We start from the raw sequence: 16,770 nt of genomic DNA on the forward strand, positions 1-16,770 counted from the left end.
ACAGGAATATTAGTACCAAACTCGCTAAGTGCACCTCTCATTCTAAGGGCATAAAGTGCTTAATGAAATTGTTTATCTAGTATTAACTGTAAATACTTTTTTTTACTACGTTTTAAAATTAGTAGATTATTTATCAAATTCAAAAAAAATTATTAAAAGTGTGTATGAGTGTTGAGACATTTGAATTGTTTTAAAACAGTGGAGAACTTCAGGATAACAGACAGTATGTGTTGGTAATGGAAGAGGGCTGAGAGGAGAGAGATGTGGATTGGAGAGATGCATTTTTAGTGTAAGCTGAAAGATGAGTACTGCCTCTTTGTGTTTAAGAGAGGGAATATTGAAATGTCATAAGAGAAATGAGAGTTGGGAGGAGAGTCTTTGGCACATACAGTGATTACAGGGGGCTGCACACAGAAACTTACCGAGTGTTAAGTTGCTGTGCACTGCAGGTCACAATAGGGAACACACAGCTGAGTTTTAAGTTTATCCTGGTCTATTGATTTTAGATGTAGAAAAATGCATAATATAGCTTTTTTTTTACATAGTTTTGCCTTATTATCAACTCATACTTTTGGAAGCCCACCAATACAACAGAAAAACAGAAACATGTCATTCCAAACCACACTGTGACATTGTGATTGACAGTCTTCATATTTTCCACACTGAGTCACTTACTCTAAATGACGGCATCGCCGTAATCCAGTTCATGTTGGAGGAATAAAATATTAACATATTTGTGTCAATCAAATGAAATGCACTTTACACTTTTAGACACATTTCGCAAAATGGACGAGATCTTGTTGAATCCACTGTAGTCAATAATGGGCAGCTTTGAGTGGGGTAAAACATTAGGCTGTTTAGCACCGAATTTAATGCTCAATTCTGGATTGGTCCTCATCTTCTTTTGTTTGATACAGTTATAGCTTTTCAAGGCTATAAACCAATACCAGTGTAAAATGGCAGACATTTTAAAAAGATGCTTGACAAAAACATTCTTATTTAGTACATTTGCAGCTGAGTTTGGAATGCATATCTTTCCATTTTGCCTTGTACTGTATTGTCTAACTTTGTGACTAAGATAATATTTTTGACATGTCAATGATCAAAAGTTTCCATGAGCGAAAGTCTACATAGTTTATATGCCTCTGATCTGATTTTGTAACCATCCATATTAGAGTTGAAAAAATGCATCCGTAGTTTTTTTGCTGTTCACACTAATTAGAAAACACTAGGGCTTCTCATATGAGGGCAGTACATTTTACTATTTATTTGCAGCACATTTGGTCTCTTTGCTGTTTGAGGCGCAGCAGCGGATTCTGTACAGCTGGCTCTAAAAGACAAAAAATGCTGGACTACTTAAAAGTAATCACCTTTGGCTGACTGGTGAATGGACTACCCGACAAACTGTTAGGCCGGGTACTTACTAGAAGATGGAGCCGCCACTTCTCACACCCAAGTTTGGAGGATCACATCAGCAAGGTCATTATGGAGCCACATTGACCCTACTGTAAGAGGGTTAGTGTCCCCCTGCTGTCCCTTTCTTCTGGCCTTGTTCCGTATATACCGATTATTATCAGAAATGTTTGGAATTTTTTTTTGACAGTTGTTATGCAAGTCATGACGGAAATTAGGGTTGGGATTACCTGTCCTCTGACAAAATGTTGTCTGTGTGTCTACCCTAAGATACAATTGGTTGGAACTGTAAAAGGTAAATGGATTTACCTTTCAGTGCAAATTCCATTCCCACTTTGGTTGCAATGATGCCCTTCTCCAAATTCTTCGATGGATTCCATTAAATCAGTGTTTTCCCCGGTGGCAAGCCTGGTGGCCCACCGGGCCCAAGTTGCCCACCACCACGCTTAAGCCACTGGGAATGTTTTGTTTTTTGTTGTTTTTTATGTATTTTAAGATTTTTTTTTTTTAAACTACAGTTACAGTGGGGCGGCTCTGTTTGAAACTTAGACGTAATCTCCAGTTACCTTTTAGCGCTGACTTAATGTAGGGCCCTATGGAAATTGTCTTACAGCTTTTTTTTTTATTAATTAATTTTAAATTTCGCGATTCCGTCCATGATTCTGTTATCACAGTCACTGACAGGCCCCAGCCGGGCCCTGATTAAAAAAATACAGACTCTTTTTCCTTTCACAAATGTTATAGTTTAACTACAGTTCTTACTGAAGGTGATCATTATTATTGCATCAAATTACATTTGTTGTTCAATCTCTAAAGAATCAAATGTGGGGTTGTTTCTGTCTCAGACTACACAACCCGCTTGGGTGTTAACAAAGTGTCGTGCACAATCTGTCACCATCGGCAACCCTGTGGGACTTCAGTCCTCCCACACTTCACCAATTTTCAGGTCTAAATATTGTGTCCATGCTCTGCAATGCTCGTAATTGATTCCATGTGTCGCTTTCTATTGAGTATAACTACCTCATGATATGCTGATCCAGTGCACCACTGGACAGTCACTACATCTCGTCCACAGATGCAATTATGGTATATGTCATGCTGCCTGAATGCACTTGGTGATTAAATGTTGAATGTATAATTGTAGAATGATTTGAATGTACCTCCCAAGCATAAATCTTGCAAGACACTTGTTTTACAGTATATATGAGGTCTGGCAGTCCTGTAGTCCAGTACCATGGACCTATTCAGTTAAATGCACAAGTGTACTTTGAGTAGTTTCTGTGCAAATACCAATGAGACACATTCTTGGTCATTAACTGTTTTCATCAAAACTTCAGTCTGAATTAAACCTGACACCACAATTTAGTTTGGATGATAATAATTAACCATTTAACCCTTAACTGACAGTAAGGATTTTGACCGATTAATACTATCCGTTAAACAGTTAAAAACAATATTATTAAAACATTAATATTAAGTTTGCACTAGGAAGTTGCATTTTAAGTTCGTGGCTCTCTGCTGGAAGGTGCTCACATCGGAGAGCTTCGTGACACATGCCACTATATCAGCCATCCTACACACAGCATATTAGTGTGTTCCATTTACCTCGGAACTCGGAAGCCGGAGCTGAGAATGACGTCACACCCGAGTTGAATGCGTTCCATTTACAAGTCAGATTTTCATTGTTTTCATTAGCTCTAGCACTGTTAGCCATTGTTAGCAATACCAGTTGATAACTCCGATAACTCAGTTTTTTTGTGCATACAAACATGTCCACAGATAGAAGTTGAACATGCCTGTGTGAACAACTGATTTAGTGAGACACAAATAAGACAAAAGTGCTCATAACTTTGTTACTTCAGCTTACACAACTGTTAAAACAGGGGGCAGCCATGTTGGATTTTGAACTTGGGCTACATGTGAGGTTGTCCGGTTTCGAGCTCGGAAATCCAAGGTCAGGGGGCGTGTTTCCAACTTTGACCTCGGAAAATCCGAGTCCCGAGTACAAATGGAACACACTATATGCCAGGTAGACACACAGCTGACAACTCGCAGGCGGACGGCTGCGAACTTGTGTCGGTCGCATGGACGCGCAATCAATTCCAGGAAAGTGGCTGCATGCATTCATAATTATGCACGAAACATTGTGGCTGCGCTGCTGGTACAATCAATCGGCCAGAACACAAAATCTAAATTAGCATCCCTAGTTTGATTCACTCAGTTTAATTCTCCCATCAGGACCCCTGTTGGGTAATTTTATACTTAAAAACATCATATTTAAGATATTACAGTATGCTGTCAAAGTTACTTAGTTAATTAATGTCAACTCCTTTGGAAGTTTTGGCTCCTCATACGTTTATCTACAGTATTCTGTGTAAAACTAAACAGAATTCAGAGTAATTAAAAAAAACAACTTTGTAGTGCCTGCACACTATGAATGCAACACATGCAGGCGGCCCACTATATTACATTTGCAAAAAGATTAAAGGAATGATAAGTTAGTATTTCAACTCATGAAATATTAATTAATTATGAATTGGGATCAGTTCTTGTGTTTCAGTGTTCCAATCTAGATACTATTTTGCATAGATCCAGCAGATACAAAGTTGTACATCTTTTGTCTGACAAATTTTTAGTAACTATGACAGTCGCCATCATGGTGCACATAATTGGAGTTAGTACTCTGCCACCATTACAGGATATCAACTTTTTTTTCCGCGTCAGGGTCACATAGTTACTCTACCTTGGCATCTGCATGGATAACCTTTGCAGTTGGCAGCTCATGAATAAATATTATTTCAATTTAACAGTTCAGTGATTATTTTAGGGAATCTTTGGATTATGAAGTGTATGAAGCCTTTGATGAACTAGATTGTCCGATTGTGAAGTCATTATTCCATTATTGCAAATATGACTACATCTGTAATAGTGCACTGAATTTACACTTATCCTTGCATGTGGAATACTGTGCTTCTAAATCCAGGCACTGTTCTGTTGGTACCACAGGGATAGTATATTTTTAGACACATATCTTCTTGTATTGTTGGAGCCTTGAACGTCCTTCAACTGACTGGATCCTGTGTCGTTGATGTTCTAGTGGAAAAAGGCTGACTGATGGGGAGGATACATTGATGAGTTCGGCCTCTTTATCTGTGATGGGTCAGGATAAGCCAACATGTAACATTGGTACCAACAAGGTCATAGCCACAAGTATAGAGGGGAACGTTCTGATCATCCATCATATACACGCCAGTGCTGCTGAACCATTTCCTGCCATGCTGTCACACTCACTCCTAACATCTGTTACAAGGAGACACAGGGGGAAGAGAAAAAATAGAAGATCTTGCTCTTGTCTTCCTTAAATACATATGTTTAATTTATGCCTTTTGTTTTCTCATAAGTGTATGTGCCTACTTTTACTTTAGTATTCTGCATCAAATTTAAATGTTTGACTGAATTCAGTAACTGCATTTGACTAACTCTGATAAAAGTATTGAATTATCTTCATTGACAGAAAGGTTGGCTCTCACACTTTCTGCAGGTATCTAGCAAGAGAAGCAGTATTTCTTAATTAAAATAACGAATAGTAGCAGTGTTTTAGACAGTCTCGGACAATTAATGGCCCTGATACGCCATCGGTCCAAGATGGGCTGACGGTGAGCGACCGTTGCCCTAGTTTGTGCGGTGTGTCCCGCACCATCCCCACGCGCCTGCCTTCATCGGCCAATCGGCATCAGCTGAACAGCCAATCTATCTGATTGTGGTTAGCCATCCCCTGGTGTCCGCCGTCTTCCCGGTGGGTAGTGAAGCAGAGGGACCGTAGGCTCCGTTCTGTTCTGCCGCTGTTGATTTCATAGACAGTAAAAAGAATGGACACAGCAACCCCATAGACTCTGGACGGAGACCAGTGAAGGATATTAGAATCACTTTTCTGGTGAGCGCTGAGCGTTACTGCACAGCCTCCAACTGAGCTTGAAGACGTAGATGTGACGTGAGCAACGTGTCTGAAAGTTGGAAGTCTTCTGGTAGCTGTGCCAAGAGAAATCTCAATCATTCCCAATTTAGCAGAGACGGGGAGCGTAGGTATATGTAAGGAGATAACATAGGCACAGGCTAATTATTGCTAACTAAAATGTTAGTTAACACTAGTAATTAAACTGATACAGCTAATGTAAGTCGAAACTGCCTGCAAGTTTCTCCTGTACTATATTCCTCTACTATGCGACAGAAAGTCGGCTGGTTATGACACAATCGTTAGCCTATTTTTACAAAAACGTCTGCTACGGAGCCATTACGTGAGGTACAAGGTAATGGAGTCTGTTATACATTGTCGTGTTTCTTTAGATGTAAAGTTATTCGCTGTCAAAGTGACGCCAAAATGAATGGCAGTCAATGGAATGCTAACGGGAGGTGATGGCTTGATAGCAACAAAATGGCTCCATAGGAGCTACGCTTTGTGGAGGCTGGCTTACCCCCTTGGTTGATTCAGGCAAACACTGTTTGTTGTACGTATCATAGCAACATTTGTATCCTGTTTCCCTTTTAGAATGATGAAAAGATTACCGCCACCTGCTGGTATGGAGGGTTATTCCCATGCATGCATGCACAGAACATACGTGCTAAATGGCCAATCGGCTGTAGTCTCTGCGGTGTGTTCCAGTGCTTATTTTTGGCAAAGACAAGGGCGACATGGGGGGACGCCACAGTCGGCCTTCGTCGCTACTAGTTCTTGTCCGTCAGCTTGGTGTGTCAGGGCCTTGACGAGGTGTTGCAAAAAGTGTGGATATTAACAGCAACAGGGGCTCCAGAGCAGCAAGTTCAAGTTTGGTTGCTCCTCATCTCCTTAGTGTATCAGTTTTATAATAAATTGATTTATACAGCAATAACGGTAAGACAATAATAAAAAATGTTTGAAAGATCACAGGATAGAGGCAAATTGCTAATTTGTGCATGTGAGATAAGGGGCTCAAAAAGAGCCACGGGATGAAAAACAAACAGCAAAATCTAAATGGTTCGCATTGGACTGAATCATGACTAACAGAACACATTATAAAAATAACCCAAAACAAGCATATCCCTAAAGGAGGAAATTAAATTATGACTGACTGTAGTGTGCGTGTGTGTGAATATAGTGAGCAAGACATCCTCTGGTCCTCCGGTGGGGAAACCGGTATGCAGTTTACTTAGCTGGGCACAGTAAAGCTCAGATACAGATCAATGTGTTGTGTTTGGATAACAAAAGACCCCAAAACTCTGTTGTGATATTGATATATATAACCTATGCATGACGTTATTGGCTGTGATCACATAAGAATTTTGCAAACCTGTAAACGTGTGAAATAAGACACTTTGCTTGTGGCAAATTCTAGTTCCTGTAACTTTATACAAGCAGGATGGATTTGTCTGCACTCTTTACTGTAATGTGCCTTTCCTACTGTAAACACCAGTTGAAAACGTTCATTGAATTAAGAAATATCTTTTTCCAATCCCCATAAAAACCACGTTGTCCTTTTGGTCAGATTAGGTCCTAATATCATTCAAACCAGTTTATTTGGAGGACTTGTGGGTGTCTCGGTGTGATTATTAAGTGCAATCAAAGTTAAAATGCCATTTCATACATGCTCAAACAAAAGTAAATGATATCGAGGTTGAATAAACTGCTGGGATCATGCACACAGCAAGTGAGAGAACTACTATTTTATATATTATTATATTACGGTGTTATATTACTAGTCTGAAGAGAAACGTTGGGCAGTCTGGTTCATCGACTGTTGTCGACTGTTGCATTTCAAGGTGCCCGTAACAAAGTACCAACAGTAAAAAAAATAAATAAACTTGCCCTAGTCCTACCAAAAAGTTTACCTCAGTATACTATTGTTGGCTATTATATTATTTCACATGTTTTTTTTTAGTAGATATGTTCGTGGAAGTAATTACATTGGTAATCATCACTCACAGGCAGACCATAGGCAGAGACATGAAAACAATTCCTTTGGTTTTATGTTTCAGTCTGCCCGGTAAACCCTCTGGTAGGTCAAATGAATGGACTACTAATAGCCATATACACTGTTGCAGAGTAATTCATCTTGAAGTTATCAGCGATCTGATTTAGATTGTGAAAGGAATATGAGAATCTATGAAACATTTTCAGACAGCCTCATTGGCTCAGAGAATTATTGATTAACCGTTCATACCAATATTCCCTGTTATGGACGAAAGAGCATTGTTACACAGCTATTACAATCTTACATGTTGTGGCTACATATAATGACTGAGACAAAATTTGCAGCGGTGGCTGTTTTTCATGTAAAGCTATAAAAAAAAATATATACCCAGTCAGCTACATTAGAGCTCTCAATTGTTTGTGTTCTGCAGCACTGGGTAAACAGCATCCAAATACTAGAGCACATATGGCTGAAAACCACATTTCTATGGTGGCACGTCTATGCCACTTATGTTGACAACATTGAATGCAGAGTTGTAGCTTTAGAGGGCCCTGTCATATCAAGGGTAAACACTGTATTTTCTGTTTTTAATAATTCATGAGGCGAGCTGTAAACAAATTGCTCAAGGCAAAGTGTTGATGCATGTTAAAATTCTCACATGAGGTCTATTTTTTACTTTGCATTGTACATGGAGGACAGGGAGAACCGTTAGCTAATACATGTGGTTTTATTACTAGGGAGATGGAATATTTATTGACCCATCAGTGAATCCAATTGTCTTTGAGGTGTAGAGAAGTCACACAGATATTGTTCTGTATCTCCAGTCCCAGTCTGACAGTGCGTAAGCAGTACAAGTGCTGCAAAATGAAATTTGCTTTGCCAGTCAAAACCAACCAGGTCTATTCTCATTTTGCCAAAAGAACCGGCTCATAATGAGATTAGATACCTCAGCTTGGGAAGACATCTTGAGTTTCATTTTTATTTATCAATCATGCATGAGGTCCCAGAGATAAGACCAAGGTCAGCAAGTCTCCCCTGGCAGAGGGACTCTCCTATTAATACTACTACGCTGATCCGTCTTTCACACTCACGCCAGCCGTGCACCGCTTCGTCGCAGTAGCTGCCCAGTTTGAGGTGGAGACTGTCAACACAATAACCATGCAATTACATGTGCAAATAGTGCAGCCGTATCCAGTAACCTTTTATTTCACAGAACATTTCATACTAGATGAATGTCAAATTTCATCTTTACATTTCATAATATGAAAATGATAAAAAATGTGTGTGTGTATATGTAGATTGCTAGTTTAAACAAAACCTTATTCTACTTATATAGTTTAGCTAGTTTTATTTTGGGCATTTTTAGGCCTTTATTGACAGGACAGCTGAAGACATGAAAGGGGGAATGACATGCAGCAGAGAGCCACAGGTCGGAGTCGAACCCGGGCACACCACGTCGAGGAGCAAACCTCTATATATATGGGCGCCTGCTCTACCAAGTGAGCTATCTGGGCGCCCTGTTTTGGCTAGTTTTTTAACCAATAATAAACAAACTGTATAGGTTTTTTTTTGTCAAGGTGGCCCAGTCAAATGTATTTCAAGATACCCAGGGTTTCCTAATAAATGTGTTTGTAGCATAGCTTTTCAGGAAGGGTTTTACTCTCCTGAAAGCTACAGTAATATTAAAACAAACAAAACAAGGACAGCTCATTGGCACGGTCCGTGTACAGAATGGGGGACAGTTGGCCTGGCCCAAATCATGACAGGTTTTAACCTTCTGTGGCAGGAGGAAGCCCACTTTCCATGTGACAGACAGCCAGCTGGTTCGAACAGACGGTAACGTGTGCATACATTTAGAATATGCAGTTACTTGCAGATTAATCTCATGAGAGTGGCAGCAAAGATTACACATGTAATATGACCTCTGATGATTTTCTCTGTAAGTTTAGCCTAAACACAATGCTCAAAAATCACCTGCCTGTGGACTTGCACAAACACTAAATAACTCTGACTAGTCATGCAAAGCAAGATATGCTCAAGGCAACACTGTCTGAATTTAGAAGTAGGACAGTCCCGACTACATGATAATTGAGCATATATGGCATTCATTTGATTTATTTGTTTATCTAGTGGCTTTGAGGTTAGTATTAGCACAACCACTGGAAATGATCAGATAAATCTCAACATACAGAGTTCCTTAGATTTATGTAGTTGCCTGAAAAACTGTCTGAAATAATGAGAGCACAACAGAGCTGCATTTAAGAAATGACTTCCACTGGAAACTAACAGTAATGCTAATAATTTACACTGATGTCCATACAGTCATTTTAAACTTGTCTAAAGTATAAAGAATGACTTGTTTTCTGTTACAAGTCCTCCAAACCATACGAAGATATAGATTGTTTATTCCTACCCTCTAATACAACCCACAAGAGCATTTGATAAATTAGCCCAGCGGTGGCAGGAAATACGACCCACAGGAGAGTTTTCCGTCCACCTAAACCAGAGAACACAACGGTCGCGGTTTTAAACATGTCATTAACGTTGTGAAACGGTAGCAGTTTGGTTAGGTTTAGGCACCACAACTACTTAGTTAAGTTTAGAAAAAGATTGTGATTTGGGTTAAAGTCAGATGTTACTTCATTTTCTGTTATGCACTTGGCCCAGAATGTGATGTAGTTCCGTTTGTTCCGTTGCATTAAAACCAACCTTGCCGTTTACTTTTATTTTATTTATTTAAACGAGACATGAACCCAGGTCTCCTGGGTAGGCCTGTAACAATTCCAAATTTTGCTGGACAATTAAGTGTCTCAGAAATAATTGCGATTAACAGTCTCTTTTAGTGAAATTTTTTTTATTATTATTTATTACTTTTTTAAACAAATTCAAGTTTAAATGAATCCCAGGATACATCTTTTGTTATTTCACTGTTATGTGACCCAGATGGTTTACAGCCTACGAATTAAACCACGCCTCTTTATTATCATAAAACATAGTATTTTTTGCTTAAATATACAAAAAAATTGAAAACAGAACATTTATTCCCATCAATAAAATACAAAGCATTAATCATAAAAAACAGAAACAGAGCGTGTTTAAGTCCCAGGATGTTTGGAGTTGCTATGGCAACAAGTGAGTGCTGCCGCTAGCATAGCTTTAGTTAAACTGTCTGACCAATAATCACTTATATACAATTTACATTACAATTTGGCACATCTAAACAAAGTCAACAATTACCATCAACAGTCATACCTCTTAGGACTAGGGATGTCACGAGAACCGGTACTTCGGTACCAACTCGGTACCAAAATTCGTGCCGGTACTCATTTTTCCACAGTACCGTAGGTACCAGGGGATGCAATCCTTCTGGACCTGACGGGGGAAGTATACACGCCTAACGTTAAAAATTTTCTAGACTGCTGCTAAATACTGAAGAAGAAAAACAGCCAATAGCCCCTCATCTCCCTGTACGGCTTGACCGCACTCAGCCTCTGGCTTTACCGTACATCTACGGCGGCGGCTTTCACGACTTCACCTGGAACTCCCAAAACCCAAGTGAGTCTATTTCTCTCTGCTGTTGTCTATCACAACCTAATGTGTGCTCTGGTAGCACTTGTTTTAACGGACCTCTATAACATCAGTTAACTTTAACCAGCCCGCAGTTCTAGAAAAACCACAACGGCAGATGGAAACAGACGTAACTAAACGTGCTTGCTGTCTGGGAGTTCCGGGGGAAATCATGGAAGACGGTACTGTACTGTGTGGTGATGCCAGGCTTCAGAGCAACGGGCTGTGGGGTCCAGAAGACTGACGTTTTTGTTTTTGTAAATCACGTTCTCCTTCCCCCCTCCACTCCGCACCATAACAGAAAGTTGAAACTGAAAGAAAACACTGAAAGAAGAGTTACACCCCCCACCCAAATGTTTAAATAAAGGAATTGGTATCGTGACATCCCTACTTAGGACCTTAGCAAAAGTTAGCCAACAAGTTGTTCTCTACAGATATAATAAAATAATAAAAGCACAAATCCCCTGTGGAGCATAATGTTAATGAATGACGGCCATTTCCTCTACAGCGTCATCATTTACGGTAACGTTACTAATTAAACAAAGCACCATAGTAGACTAAACACAACAGACCAACTAGCTACAATACTTAAACACATGTAAAGGTGCTTTGGTGGATTTTTAACGTTCGAAAGCCGACTGGACTTGGAACTGCGGTGTGGGGTGTCCTAGGAATCCATAATATTATAGGCTAGCTAACGTTACTGTTAGGTGATGCTACGCAGGTATTGCAAATGCGTTTGATGGTTCCAAACAATAGTGTGACCAATCTCATAAAAAATGCTCTAATGCTTTAATTGCAGTTATACAAAATAAAATGTACAAAATTATGTAGAAAAATTGCGGTTAGACAATTATTTAATAATTGTTACTGGCCTACTCCTAGGTGAAAGTCCTGTGTTTGTTTGACTCCTCTACCACCCCAACCGGCCTCCTCATGAGGAACTTGGTGCCCTCATACTTTGTCACCTTACTTTCTGCTTTGCTCCCGTCATAATTACTACGGCCACTAGAGGGCTGCGCTCCTATGAGTCGTAATTGTTGCTTGAACAAACAGCTTATGTGGGCGTTTTTTTCGGGGGACGAAGAGTCTTTTCTGGTAAGTATAATTCTGAGGTTTTTCACTGGTTTTGGAGTCTCACACAATGACGGTGAGTCGATCAGAGTGGAATGACGTTTTAGAGGTGGGTTGCCTCAAATATAAGCAAGGCCTACCCAGCGGCGCCACTCCCGCCACGCGCATCACGCACTGTGCGCAGGGCACCAAGATCTGAGGGGGCTCCAAAAATAGCCTAATGAAAAATCATCATAGTCATAATAATTATAATGCCATATTATTTCAGTTCAGAAATAATAGGCACTTTTTAGGCATGTATATCACAAAACAGAACAAGAGATATATTTAAATGCTCAAGAAAGTAACGATGGTGCCCCCCCCAAACACACACACACTCAACTTCCCAGTGGGTGCCCTTCCCTATCTCAGTGGTCTGTTGGATTGCGCCTGACGAAGTATTTTTATTTTTATTTATTTTTTGGGGGGCTTTTCCCTTTATTTTGAAAGTGGATAGACATGAAAGGGGGAGAGAGATGGGGGATGACACGCAGCAAAGGGCAGCAGGTCGGATTCAAACCTGCGCCGCTGCAGGACTCAGCCAACACGGGGCGAACACTCTTACTGGGTGAGCTAAAGGCCGCCCCGCGCCTTACGAAGTTTGACAGTAGCCTAAGTCAACTTTTTTGGAAATGGCCTCGAAAAGACAGCAGGAGTCAGGAGCAGAGAAAAGAAAGAAGAAACTGAGAGATGATGCCTGTGCATCACTTGCAGGTAAGTCCACGTTTAATCATTCTTAAATACAGGAAATGTGCTGCTAATGTAATGGTTAGCCTATGCATACACCTCGAATTAGCTGCTAATGTTAGCAAACACAAATATGTTATAACTTAGGTGCAAGCTAAATTGAGATTTTACTGTTAACATTATCTATGCATTTTACAAGTAACTGACGCCAGCTAGCTGTTACTTTACTTGTTGAGCAGTAGTTCATGGTTTATTTTGACGTGATGGTGGTCAATACTTTCTCAGTAACAGTTAGCAGTCAGTGCACAAGGTAGGCTAACAATTCCTCTTGCTTCAGACCCTTTATTACCGTGTAGCGTGCGATTAATAGTCTTTAGCCAGGCATTTAGCAAAGTTTACCTAGCATAGTGTCATTTGAGAACGCATATTTTGGCATTTGCAAAGCATAATAAACCCACAACCATTTTTAGGACTGTCAGTCAGTAGAATTTAGCAGAATGTAGGCTACAGTCTCTCACACAAATTAGGTGAGGTGCCGGATGTGCAGTGGGACAGAAAATGGCTCTTGATAATGTGAAGTCTGAGGAACTCAGACTTTTAGTGTTACTGCTACAGCTAGCTTAGTTACATCTGAATGTGACAGAAGCTACATGACAAAACTGGCGTTTTGATTGCATTTATGTCAGGACGCAAAGGCATGGATGACATCTGCCGGTGAAATAGAAAAAACGTTTTGTAGTAGACAAAATTCCCTCGTAACCATATTTAAGTCGTATTCGATTAAAAGGTAAAATAATGTTTAAGATTTAGAAATGTAGTCTTGTGTAAGGTGTATCATTTTGCTGTTATTCCTGTAGGTAAGATATAAATATAAAATGTAATTGTGAATGATATAAAGCAAACATTATTGTTGAATTGTGTGTAATATTGCAACTCATTCTATTATGCTTTTAGATTCATCAAATAGTTGATAAATAAGTAATAAAGGGGGAGAGCTCCTTGGCTGCATGTTTTAAATGTTTATAATTTTTTTCGGTATAAGATTCTTTGTTTGGATATTTTGTCTCTTTCTATACTGATCCTTTTTCTTCGTATTTCTAAATTAATGCAGAGTCAATGCGGAGATACGTACAAGGAGGAGCACGTGGCCAAAAGGAAGATACAGACGACGAGCAACCATCTACAAGCAGTTCAGGCATACATCAACCACAGCCAGCCAGCAGGTCTGTAGACTCCACAACAGTACCAATTTGATTTGATTGATTTTTGAAAATCTTTTGTTTATTTTGATAATATTTTGCACTTCTCAATAATTGAATGTATGTGTTTTAGCTGTTCTACATAGTGTGTTTGCAAAGTAAAGTAAAATTGTGTGACTTTTCTGCTTATAAATCTTTGCTTTATTGAAAAAGATTGCTTACTTGTATACTTCTGCTTTTAAGTTTGTATTTATGGATGATTATTTTAATTTCTACTAAGATTTTGCATATGCCAATACTTTTGTATGTTTTGGCTGTTCTGTGTACTGTGTTTACAAAGTTTATTTTCATTTTTCGTTTTATTGTTCTTAGGTGTTACATTGTGATGCTGCTATTGTGTTATTGGTATTGAGTGCAATTATACTTTACTATCTGTAAAGTGTCCTGAGATAACTCTTGTTATGATTTGATACTATAAATAAAATTTAATTGAGTTATATGTTTGGTAATAAAAAGTTAAACTGGCAAAAACAAAAATTCTCGGGGTGGTGGTGGGTGGGGCATCATAAAGGAATTATGTTTAGGGCACCAAAATGGCTAGCAGTGTGGACGGGTTGGATCAGTGGGTAGAGCAGGCGCACGTGACCTGAGAGGCTTATACCTTGACGCAGAGGTCCAGGGTTTGAGTCCGACCTGTGACGATTTCCTGCATGTCTTCCCCCCCTTTCTCACCTAGCTGTCCTGTCCATTAAAGGTGGAAAAGCCCAAAAAATAATCTCAAAATGGCTAGCAGTGGCACTGGGCCAATCTCTCCCTTTACTCAAGCAATTTTAGCACCCGACTGAAGATACCTCTTCTGTTTCCCCTTAAGACTGGAAGGTTTAAGCCACAATCTATTTCCAAGCATCTAACACTGTCAATATCTCCCTAATTCCTCTTACCCTCCTAATGTTTTTTGTTTTTCCCCATCTCTTACTCCCTCTATCTCTCTCTTTCCCCCTCTCCCTCTTGTATTTGTGCTTTGGAAATCACTGATGTGTCTACAAACAACCAAAGACACTGCCGGAGATTATCCTAAACCACTGGAAACAAAATACTATTTAAATGTTTTTACATAAGATTAAGCTGTAGATGGGTCCAGGCCTAATAAAATCATACTTGGTAGCCAGAAGTAACATCACAGCAAAGTGACCCTCAGATGCACGCAATTATAAACACATAATGATAATCTGCAAATGCCCTCTGTTGTGCTGTTGAAATGACAGCAGAATGTGCAGGAAAGCTAGGCATACACCACAGCTTATAATGGTAGTTTTACTGAAGTAGAAGTATAGGTTGGACACACCTGAACCAGTAACCACCAATTTTGTCCTCATTAGCGTCCTCATTCGTCTAACCCTTACCCTCACAAACCTTTCATCTTCTCACAGCATTTCAGAAAACTTCTGTCTCACAACCACATCTGACAAAATGATCCTGATTTGACATTCACTTTTCATGCATGTCCCTTTTGCTCCTGGCCCTTTAATACACTGTATAAATAGAAATCCTTAAATATGGGCAAACAGTAGATCACTAAGACAAAGCTCGAAAAATCCATTTTCTGTCCCTTAATTGCATTTTGCCTCTGCTCTCATATTTATCTCTCCTTCTTTGCTCTGTGCATGTCTGTTTGATCAGTTTAATAAACACTGGACTCTCCTTGACCTACAAGAACACGAAGCACTGAATGTATTCCCAATCATCTATTATGCATAAAATATAATTAAAAACTAGTGCTGTCTTTTTCACATTTAATTTGCCTTTTTAACTCTCTAGAGAGTTCTGTAATGCACTTACCAAAAAGAGCACTTCATTCCAGCATTTTCATAGACAAGTACATACTGCAGTATTTTGTCATCACCGTTGATCAAGGGAGAGTTAAAAGGTTTGTAGCACTTGCTATGAACATCTTGATGGAAGATGAACTCGATGTGCGAGTAATTTTCTGACTCCAGGGACTCGGTGGCAGTTTTTCATTCAGTCTCCCTCTGGCCCATCAGTCGGCTTTCCATGTCTGTTTTTCCAGCTGGCTAATGTAGTCTTTCAATTTGTGGATGCAGAAATAGTCCACTGACAACTGAGCCGATTGCAGAGCTTGCTGTATTTAAAGGAAAATAGCAGATAGATAGAAGATACTTTATTTATCCCCTTGGGAAAATTTGATTTGGTGGATGATATAGAAAAAGGCAATTGTGCATGATGCTACACCAGCAAATTAGGACACTCCAGTTTTTTACTTCTTTATACTTGGGAACATTTCGGCTGCTGATCCGATGTGGTCAATTTGGATGCAGGATGGTAGAAAGATATTTGTACTAGGCAGCCGCTAACAGTATTGTTTATTTGAGTACCTAAAAAGGATTCAAATGCCAACTAGCTAGTGTAGTTTCAATAATGTAGTAAAGAGCATGCACGCACACTAGAGTGCGGATTGGGCCGCATTTTTCTGTCCGAGCCCAGCCCGCGTCCGACAGAGCAGTAACCGAAACCGGCCCGAGCCCGACAGGTATTAAGATATTTATGTCTGAGCCCGACCTAAGCCCGACAGTTAAAATCTAATTTTTTTCTCATACTAATGGCACATACGTTTGTTTGTGTGGAAAGCCCGCTTTTATTAAGCAACTGTAGGAAGGCATTCGAAAATGTCAACAGATGAGGGCATCAGCGCACACGGGGCAACAAGCGCACGTTAACACAGGCGCGCACCTACATAATAAGCTTTTTTAAATTTAAAATGTTCAATGCCTTATCGCGCTGATGTGACCGAGCCCGACTGGAACCCGAACATCATTTCTAAATATCTG

The 16,770-nt window shown here is 39.7% G+C and overlaps 1 protein-coding gene across 1 annotated transcript in view; it reads left to right on the top strand.

The window, feature by feature from the left end:
- The first annotated feature begins 12,660 nt into the window (after positions 1–12,660).
- Positions 12,661–16,770, top strand: part of tenm4 (teneurin transmembrane protein 4) — a 226,404-nt gene continuing 222,294 nt past the window's right edge. The window contains 2 exon segments of the mRNA XM_039778870.1: positions 12,661–12,752; positions 13,837–13,948. The gene's annotated coding sequence lies outside the window, so the exon portion shown is untranslated.

Source organism: Perca fluviatilis, chromosome 2 (genome assembly GCF_010015445.1).
Source record: "Perca fluviatilis chromosome 2, GENO_Pfluv_1.0, whole genome shotgun sequence".
In the NCBI taxonomy this organism is placed as follows: domain Eukaryota; kingdom Metazoa; phylum Chordata; class Actinopteri; order Perciformes; family Percidae; genus Perca; species Perca fluviatilis.